Below are 11,096 nucleotides of genomic sequence, written 5' to 3' on the forward strand. Positions count from 1 at the left end.
AATAAGAACTTCGGCGACTATAATCCCGAGGGCACCGCGCGTAATAATATAGACGCGCTTAAGATAGTAGAGAATAACAAGTTCTCTAAGTTCTATACTAAGTTCTAACGTAAGCGCGCCTAGCTCCTATAAGGCGCGAGCCGTAAGTACGAGGTTATCGAGCTTAAGAAGAAGCTAAGCTTTAAGTACCGTAATCGACTAGTCGTACTACCTAATACGAAGTCGGTTAAGGAGCTTACTCGGTAGTACTACCGCCTATAGAGCGAGCTAGCTTAACTTAAACACGACCTACTACGTACTAAGAGCGACGAGAGGAAGGACAAGAAGACGACTATACCTAAGGGTAACGGTACGGTATCGGTACCTCCTATAGTAGAGTAGATTATACTACCGATACTCCCTTTAGATAACGGTATACCTCTCGGCCGCTCTCCTTATACTAATTAGCCGCTCCTTCCGTAGAAGGACCGCCCTAATTAGTACAAGAACCTTGTACAACTTACTTAAGATTAGCGTACTTAGATTATCGCTAGCGGTAGCTACCTACGCTACCGGGGTACTAGCTACGTCTTAGGCGCCGCTAGCTACCTACTTGACCTATACGAGCGTCTAAAGAAGAAGGCTAATAATAACGGCCTTACGGTTACTAAAGTACCGGCGGGAAATGCCTAAGCTATTATATAAGCGTAATAGATAATAGTCCGCCTTAGGAAGTCTTATACCCTTACGAACCTTATAAATATACTCGTACCGTATAGGCGTTTTCCTTATAAGCCCGAGCGAGTACGCCCTCTTCTATAGAATTAGATAAAGGACCCGAAGTCTCGTATTACTTTGTAGTAGAGGGTAGGGCAAATAGAATATATATATATACCTTCCTTAATAATAGTACTAACTCTAAACTCGTAAATACTTCCTTTACGTAAAAACATAAATTCCCGCTCTACGATATTAAGCCCTTTACGCTAGGCCTAGGTGATAGCTCCTAAGCACTAATAATTATTACTAAAGCTATAAACATTAAACTGAACCTTTGAGGCTATATCGAGACGGTCAAATGCCTAGTTACCGATACCTACTACGATATAGTCCTTAGCCTTAGATAGTACGCAAAGTATAGCCCTTATAAAGACTAGAAGCGAAGCGTACTTACCTTTAACGACGTTAACTATTAGAATCACTCTCTCTATAAGAACGTTAGCCTACTAGTAATATTACCTATCCCCGAGTTACTACTAACGCCGGTACCCGACTACGATAGCCTTAAGCGACCCGATATCCGCGACATACCGGTCCCTTAGCCCCTCGAAGTCGGCGCTAAAAGAGTTAGGGCTAGGTATAGAGACGATATTAAGCGGATCAACTTAGACGAACTCCGGAGACTCTATTATACGAGAGGTACGGAAGTATATACTATATAGATTAACCTACGCGAAGTATATACGGCTAAGAGCACGGCCGATCTAGTTATAGTATAAGCGTTAGGGCTTTACGCTATAATAGTACGAAAGGTTATAGGCGGCAACGCTATATTTACGTACGCTATATATATTAAAGATAGCTACTATAGGACGCTCCGTTATCGATAGGAGTACTAGGTAGAGGCCTACGCGATGAACGTAACTAATTACGACGTATTTATAGAAAAGCTATACCGGAAGTAGAAGGACCCCGACGTACTTAGTAAGCTACCGGCTATATACTATTATCGGTAAGCTCTATTCTCGAAGTTAGAGTTAGATAAGCTACTACCTTATCGCCCTAGCCTAGATTATAAGATTAAGCTAAAGAAGGATACTCGGCTACCGTTTAAGCGGCCCTATCCGATTTCGAACAGAGAGTTAGAAGTAGTAAAAGCTTAGGTAGATAACTAACTTTAGAAAGGTAATATCTAACGTAGTAACTTACCTATAGTATTACCGGTAATTATCGTACGTAAACTAGGTAGTAGACTACGCGTCTATATCGACTACCGCGCCCTAAACGCTATTACTATAAAATCGAGGTACCCTATCCTACTTATTTAAGATATCCTTAACCGGATTAGTAGTAAGAAGTACTTTACTAAGCTCGATACAATCGCTACCTTTAATCGTTTACGTATCGTAGAAGGGGACGAGTAGAAAACGGTATTTACTACGCGCTACGGTCAATTCGAATGTCTAGTAATGCCCTTTAGTCTCTATAATATACCCGGCACCTTCTAGTTATATATTAATAACGCGCTCCGAGAGTACCTAGACGATTTTACCTCCGCGTACCTCGATAACGTACTTATATTTAGCGACACCCTAGAGGAGTATATTGTTTACGTCGAGAAGGTTATAGCGAAGCTATAGGAGGTAGGACTTCAACTCAATATCGATAAGTACGAGTCTTACGTCTAAGAGACGAAGTACCTTAGCTTTATTATAGGCGTAGACGGTATTAAGATAGATAAGGATAAGATCGCCGTAATCTAAGAATAGGAGACCCCTCGTAACCTAATAGATATTCTGTCCTTCCTTAGCTTTTATAATGTCTATAGGCGGTTTATTTGTAACTACTTAGGCATCGCCTACCCGATAATATAGCTTACTAAGAACGATATACTATAGGTATAGGGTAATAAATGTTAGGACGCTTTCGAACGTATAAAACAAGCGTTTGCTAAGGACGATATTATGCTCGTACATTTCGTACCCGGGCGAGAAACGAAGCTCGAAACGGATACGTTAGACTTCGTCACTACTATAGTAATGTCGTAGCGAGGAGAAGACAGTATATAGCGCCTAGTAGCTTTTATGTCTAAGAAGATATCGCTATAAGAATATAACTACGATATCTATAATAAGGAACTGCTCGCTATCGTAAAAGCCTTTAAGGAATAGAAGCTAGAGCTTATGTCTAGAGACATTAATAGAGATAAGGCCGACTTCGAAAACCTTATCGACGAAAGCGGTAAGCTAATCCTAGTATACTCCGATTATAAGAACCTTAAATAGTTCACGAGTACTAAGGTCCTAAATAGATACTAGGCGCGTTAGTCCGAGTTCTTATCGTAGTTCTACTTCAAGATTGTCTATATCTCTAGTAAGACGAATGTCAAACCTAATACTCTAATACGGCGGCTATAGGACGTCCCTATAAACGGTAACGACCTACGAAGATAGTATTAAGAACAGACGTTACTACCTAAGTACCGATTCCTTAATATCTCGCCGATAGAGATCCGTCTAGGCCGATAGGACAATAAACTTATAACTAAGATCCGCGTTATATACGGAGAAGCGGAGCTATAGTAAGCGTTACGCTAGTTAGACGTAGGAGAGCCTTATACGCTACTACGCTAGTACCGTATAGATAATAGCGAGGCGGTAGCTATAGGCGGCCTTATCTATATTAAGAACAGATACGGCGGCTATAACGTCTTCGTACTAGACGTACCGGGTTTACGCTTTAAGGTCTTCTAAGTATATTATAGCACGCCCTCTACTAGTTACCTAGGTCGTACGAAGACCTACGAGCTTATTACTCGCGACTTCGTCTAGCCCGGCCTTTCGTAGTATATACGTAATAAGATCTTTAAGTACTATAAATGCCGCTCGTTAAAACCCTCGTAGACGTAATACCTAGGGCTACTAAAACCCTTACTAATCCCGTTTGAACTATAGGACGAAATTGCTATAGATTTCGTAGTAAGACTACTAAAGAGTACTAATTATAATAGCGTTATATATAGATAGATAGATATTTCATTAAGCTGTTGTAGTGCCCTTTGGCCTATGCAGCTATGCTATCTTGTTTTTGTATATATAGAGGGGAAACCGTGTTAGTGAAAACCCCTCCTCCTTCCCGCCTGTCTTTTCCTCCTCGTTGTCGTCTTAAATTTCCCTTGTTAGGGGTACGCTAGTGTCATGGGCCTGCCCTAATGACTACCCTATCTGCAACCCCCCTCGCTTCCGCCTCTTGTCTATCCACTCCTCCGTCTCGCTCGCGAGGCTAAACTGCTGGAGGTATCCCTGCTGTAGTATCCACCGAGAGATTCGGCGAATGTTGCCTTTGTCCCTAATAATTGACTTGTAGTCTCTCCTTCCCGCTTGGTGCCTCCAATTTCCCCTGCCTCTCGCCCACTGCGGGCATCGTAGTAGCATATGTTCTGGGTTTTGCGATGGGTAGCCACACTGGCAGGCTGGGCTATAGATGTCTAGTGCGCGTCTTCTGAACAGGTAGGCCCTTAATCCAATGTGTTCGGACCTGATTTGGATCGCTATGCTTGCTTCGGCCCTTGTCAGGTCCCTATATAGCTGGTAATTGTGTCTCTGGAAGGCTCGGAGCGCTATCGGGCCTGTTGTCTTAGGGGGCTTCCTTTTCCAGTCCTGCTCCCATAGGCAGCTCGCTATCTGTTCCGCTAGGTTTTGGGTCTTAGCCTTGCTCCCGCCGGCCTGGCGAGTCCTACGCTCCTCCTCCTTTCGTGCTAGCCATTCGGTGCTTGTCTGTACGGCCGTAAAGGTCGTAAGGTCATCCTCTTTTTGGCTTGTCCTATATCCTGCCCCTCTCCGGTAGCGGCTTTCTATCTTATTCTTTGCCTCCTGGATCGTGGTTTGTGCTAGGTAACCTGTCGTCTTTGCCGCGTATTGAATTCTCATTCCCCGGATGTACTGGCCGATTGGTGGTATTCCTGTCTCCATTTCTACCGTGCTTGTTGACGTTGTCTTGTATGCGCCTAGTACCCTACGTAGGTTGCCTGCCTGTGTCCTGTTTAGGGGTTGCTCTATCCGTTTCGGTAGCGTTATATATACTAATACTCTTACGATTACTAACCGTACGGGTAAGGGATACTATATAATCCTAGTAAAGGAGATAACGGCCGAATATATCGCCGAGGTCTTTGTCCGGGACTACTACCGCTTATATAGTACCCCTCTGTCTATCGTTATAGATCGAGGTAGTTAGTAGCTATTAGCTTTTTAGTAACGCTTCTACGAACTAGTAGGGATAGTCTAGAAGTTGTCTATAGCCTTCTATCCTAAGACCGATAGATAGTCTAAGAACATAAATAAGGAGATAGAGAAGTACCTCCGTGTCTTTGTCGACTACGTATAAGGAGATTAGGTATAGTGGCTTCCGCTAGCGGAATTCGTAAAGAACAACTATATTATAGAAGTAATAGGTATGTCGCTATTCTTTACCGAACGAGGTCGCAATCCTCGTACTAGTAACTTTAATAGAGATAGCCTCCCTGAGCGTCTAATGCCTACTAAGTAACGCCTATCCGCCGAAAAGGCAGAGCGTTTTACTTAATAGATAAAGGACTTCCGTACGTACCTATACGAATTCTTACGTTACGATTAAGCCCTATAAGTAGATAACGCTAATATATACCGTACTATACTACCGCGATATAGCCTAGGCGACCGTGTCTTTATTAATACTAAGAACTAGAAGTTATTACGCCTAGCTAAGAAGCTTAATATCAAATAGTCTAGACCGGTAATAATTACTACCGCGCTCGGTAAGAATACGTATAGTATTGCCCTACTAGAGACGATCCGCGTATATGACTCCTTCTATTTAAATCTTCTCCGACCGGTAGATCTAGAAGATAATATACGACCGCCGCTAATCGAGGTTACTAATAAAACTAGTAACACGTTTAAGACCTAGGAGGTTAAACGCGTCCTAGATTCTAAGCCGAAGGGCAGAGGCATTACTATACTAGTAAAATAGAAGGGCTATTTAGATAATAAGTCTACCTAGGAGCCCGCGAGCGTAGTATATAAGGATATACCGAAGGTAGTCGTAAACTTTAAGTATAAAAACCTAACTAAGTCTATACCGATCAACTTTTGTCCGCTAGAAGATTAGATTCCGAATAAGACCTTAGTCGATATAAGGCCGGACGCGAACGTAATAGATCTAGTACCTTAGTTAACCGTAACGGTATAGCCTCTACGTAAAGGTAATAGCCCTATAGCTCTAGCTAAGGATAACTATACGCCTAATACTAACGATAGCTATATTAAAAGGGTTTTAGTACCTACCTCTAGTAAGTTATTAGAGCTAATAGACGAAACGAACGATATAGAGGATCATAAAGCTTTCGCGTTTACGCTAAGAGAGATTTAAGGATATACGCTTCGAGACGAAGGTGTTTTAGAGGGGGGGTAGTGTTACGGCCGCTCCGTAAGTAAAGGATTCGAATCTAATTACGTAACCCCTAGTTACGTAACCCGAATAACTAAGCTCGGGCCGATACCGACGCCTAACACCTCGGCCTTTAAGTATAGGCCTCGTTCTTAGACTCTCTTCTCTCTTTAGCTATCGACTTCGTTAATACTATACCCTTATACTCTCGTACTATAGTCTCGTAATAAGCCTCGACTAGGGGCGGGGGGAACTTACTAGCTAGTAGACGCGCCTTAGCCTTAGGGTCGCTAACCGGGCTACTAGGCGACTATAGCGCTAGGATAGAGAAGGAGGGGCCCTATATAGGGTCCTGTCGGGCCCATTTCGCTAGCTTCTATATCCTCTCTAGCTTACCGGCGATTTCTTCTACTATAGCCCTCTAGCCGACTACTTTCTCCCTTCGTATTATAGCTTTCTTCTGTTAGTATGCCTCTCTATATACGTTCTAGGCCTCCTCGCTATAGCTACTCGTCTATACCCGGCGGGCTCTCCTTACTTCTCTTACTACCGTAGTATACTATAGCGTCTAGTATAGTTTAGACTATATTGTTAGTTAGGTAAGCGGAACGTAAAGTAAGGTCGCTTTTCTTAGTTCGTCTATTAACCCTTAGACTACCTCGTCTATCTCGTCTTTACTATTATATTGCTACTACGCGATCTAGTCTAGCCTCTTAGAGTCGTCGAGGTATACCTAGATATTAGCCTAGTGGGCCTTTCTCTATTTTAGCTTAGGGGTTCTTACTAGTATATATTATATCTATATCGTAATAGAGGTCCTAACTAGTATATAGTCTAATAATACCTCGAGTTTATATTCGATCCTATAGTAGGTTACTATATAGTAGTAGCTATCTAAGATCTAGAAGAGGTCAATCGTGCCTTAGAGTCCCCCTCTCTTCTAGGTGCCTAGGTCCTTCGGAGTATTAAGGGCAATTACGTTGCTCGCTATCAAGTCGATTACTTCGTCGGCTTTAGGTCACGGCTATATAAGGCTTTCCTAGGAAGGGCAGTATATATTAAAGTCTCCTACTACGATATAGTACCCTTGTCTCTTAAGCGTACTATCTAGGTGTCTATAGACCCTAAGGTCGCGGCTAGACCTCGAGGCTAGCGGTTATATATATAGGTTGTGTATCTAAGTACTAGCTACGTAGAGGGAGGTAATATCTCGCCCGCCTTCTTTATCTACGTAGTATACTACCTCCTAGTCGGATTCTAGTATGTCCTTACTAATATAGAAGTACGTATAGGGTCTACCGTCGCCTCGTAGGTATGTCGTGTAGCCTAGTAACTTGTAGGTCGTTAGTCTCTTATAGTACGGGTTAATCTATAGCTCCTAGATTATAAGGACGTAGTGGACGCGCGGGTCCGCCTCGTATAGGAAATGGTTCTGGACTATATCCTTGCTATAGTTGACGTTATACTAGATGATACTAAGCGTATCGAGGCTAGTTATCGGCATCGACAATCATTTCCTCTATATCGTCCTATACCCTACTACCCTGTACGTCCTAGTCTACGCCTATCGGCTATATACTAAAGGGGAGCCGGGCCTAGTTAGATTCCCTCGCCGTAGCTAGTAGAGCACGTGGCCTCCCGTACGCCCTAGGCTACGTATCCTTTATATCGTTCTCGGCCCTAGGGCGCTTATACCCGACCGCCGCTAGTTAGTTCCGGTATAGGCTAGCCTTACGGTCGCCGTAGAATCTTAGGGCGACGGTTCTGTTTGTGATTGCCTTGTTTTTCGCTAGTTTCCGCTATAGGCATTCCGTACTATACGATAGGTAGTGCCCCGGACAGTTCGCGTACCGTCTCGTAGTCGATATATAGTCCCTAGACATATAGTCTCCTATACAGTTCGAGTAGGCCTACTTGTTTGTACACGTATAGGTTTGGTGTCTATACTGTTAGCATTTGAAGCATTAGAGGACACGAAAGGATAAGGAGTGCTTTTCTACTATCTTGAGGCTATATTGCTAGACTAGGCCTTGTTCTATCGCTAGATCCGCCGCTTTCGCGTCTTATAGCTATACTATTAGCGCCGAGGCCTTCTTGCCTTCTAGCCATTTCCTATAGAGCCAAGTCGCCTTCTAGATTAGAGAGTTAAGAGTGACCGGGTTGTCCTCTTAGAGAGCGCGTAGGTGACCCTAGTTAGTTAGGTCAAACTCCTTAGGCATATCGTAGACTAGGATCGTAAATTGCTTCGTTAAGACCTTCGCTAATGCCGCAACCTTAGATGCCTACTATAGCTATACCTCTAGGTACCTCCTAGTAGTAGTAGAGCTAGTATAGATCTATAGAGTGCCGTTAGACTATTAGTTCACTAGGACCACCCCTAGTTAGTTAATTCGTTAGGCGAGCTCCTTGTTCGATAGCTTCGTAACTTCGGCCTAGTCTTCCTTTGCTACAATGCGGATCGTAACTATATCGTGCGTTAGGCGGGGGCCTAGTATCGATGCCGCGACCGATACCTAGCTATAGGGGTGTTGATTCCGGGTGGCCTTACTAATCGCCTAGGACGTCGTCCTTATTTCTTGTTGCCCTCGGTAATACGATAGTATAAGCGCCGTACGTAGCTAAGTGATCATTACCTATAGAGATCGGTAAGGGAGCTGATCGTTAGTTTCTATACTTTTTGCGTCCTCTATAAGTTGCTACCAGTTGTCTTAGGGGGGCTTCGCCTATAGGGCCGTAGGCGCCGTTAGTACCGTAGCCTAGGCTACTATTGCCTAGGAGTTGCCTAATGTAGCTAGGCACCTCCGCGGCGTTTAGAGCTGAAGAAATAGGGTGAAGAGAGCTTCAAGCTGTCCAGATTGAATAAGGTAGAACTCCCTTAGTCCTAGGGGCAGTGGCCTACTTTTTGTATCGTTAGAATGGCCTTGATAAGAGCTTTCGAATGTGTCGTGTTTTGGCGTAGAGATCGATTACGGGGAATATATACTTATAGAATAGGGTAGCGGCGTACTTAGCGTTCAAGTCATTAGTAGGGAGTAGCCGTACGCGTTTAGTTAGTATATCGGTAACTATTATAACGTATTTATAGATTAGTCTAGTATCGGGATCTTTACTAGCGAGTAGGCCGACGATAAAGTCTACGGCGATATACTTCTATTCGTAACCGGGCGTATAGTAGAGGGATAGGGTGCCTTACTTTATTAGTCTTAATAGAGTCGAGCGCCTATATATTAGGTAGGATCGTACGTATCTTACGACGTTACTTACTATACTAGGCTAGAAGAGGTTTTGCCTCTATAGTAGATTAAAAGTCCTTGCTATACCTTAGTAGCTAGCTGCTCTACTATTATAGTATTTGCGTACTATCCGGGTACGGAGGTTCTAAAAGGCTAAGATATATAAGGCTTTGTCGACGTATAGTCGATCCGTAATAATTTCGTAATCTAATACGGCGATCTTCTATTATTATAGCTATACGTTAGCGATCCCTTACTAGAGATCGAACTTTAGTTTAAGTATACGTATCGTTATAGACCGGCTATTATATACTTCTATATATAGTTCTTCTTTATAAAACTCCGTTTACTCCCGTTCCTCTAGTAGCGTAGGTTCGTCTAACGGCTCTATACTTCCTTTAATAGGTTGCTCGTTACTAGGCGTCTCTTCGACTAGGACTCTACTATCTAGTTCCGACTCGACGTCACTACCTACCTCGGCGTCGTTTAGTTCGAGTAGCGGCTATATTACGTCTCGCTAGGCGAGGCGGGTTGATCGCCGGGGGGTAGCGATATCGCTAGTATAGTAGTCTTCTTCTTTATCGTCCGAGTCGTATATTAATAGTACTTAATAGTTTATTAGTAGGTCGTCCTATACTTATATAGCGAACTAAGTAACAATGTCTAGGTTATAGGGTTTTAGAATAGTCTATTATTAATACTACGTTCTAGTATCGTCTACCCCCGCCGGTATATCCTAAGAGCGACGGGTAAGACTATCTAGTTTCGTTCCTTAGGCGCCCGGGTAATAGGTGATCTTAAAGTTAAACTAGGACAGGAACTTAGCCTAGTATACCTAGCGCTAGTTAAGCTACTTAGTAGTTATAAAGTACTTAAGATTACGGTGGTCGGTAAGTACCCGAACTAGCTTATCGTCTATAGCGCCGATAAGTTCCGGTTACTATTCCTCGAACGCCTTAACGATAGCTAGGAGCTCTTTATCGTAAATTTCGTAGTTATATTCTTACGGACTAAGCTTCTTCGAGTAGAACGCTACGGTTCTAAGGACGTCGTTAATTATCTATAATAGTACCCCTATATTAACCTAGTCGCTAGAGTCTATTTCTACCTAAATCTACTCGCCTAGTTAATAATAGGCTAGCATACCTACTTAGCTAAAGCGCTACTTAAGTTCCTTAAAGGCTATATCGTACTATTAGGTCTATACGAAGGGTAGCTTCTTAACTACCTTACCGTCGACTTTGCTCTTTTTACCTGTCTTTATAAGGTCTATAAGGCACGCGGTTACTTTAGAGAAGGCGTAGATAAACTTCCTATAGAATCTAGTAAAGCTAAGGAACGTAAGAACGTCCTTAATGTTATAAGGCACCTCCTAGTTTATAATAGCTTTAATCTTTATAGGGTCTATCTTAACGCCCTCCGTCGTAATAATAAGGCCTAGGTATTTGATTCGTTTGACGTAGAATTCATACTTGTCGATGTCTACTAGTAGCCCTATATCCCGTAGTCTATATAGGACCTTTCGTATATAAGCTCTATAATTATCTAAGGAGCCGTCTATATAAATTAGGACGTTATCGAGGTATACTATAGCGAAGTCGTCTAGGAATTCTCGGAGGATATCGTTAACCTTGCGCTACTAACTACTAGGGCTATTATAGAGGCCGAACGGAAGGACCTTGAACTAGTATAGTCTATACCTAGTAACAAAGGCGGTTATCTATTCGTCCCCCTTAC

Source organism: Fulvia fulva, chromosome 4 (genome assembly GCF_020509005.1).
Source record: "Fulvia fulva chromosome 4, complete sequence".
Classification (NCBI taxonomy): Eukaryota; Fungi; Ascomycota; class Dothideomycetes; order Mycosphaerellales; family Mycosphaerellaceae; genus Fulvia; species Fulvia fulva.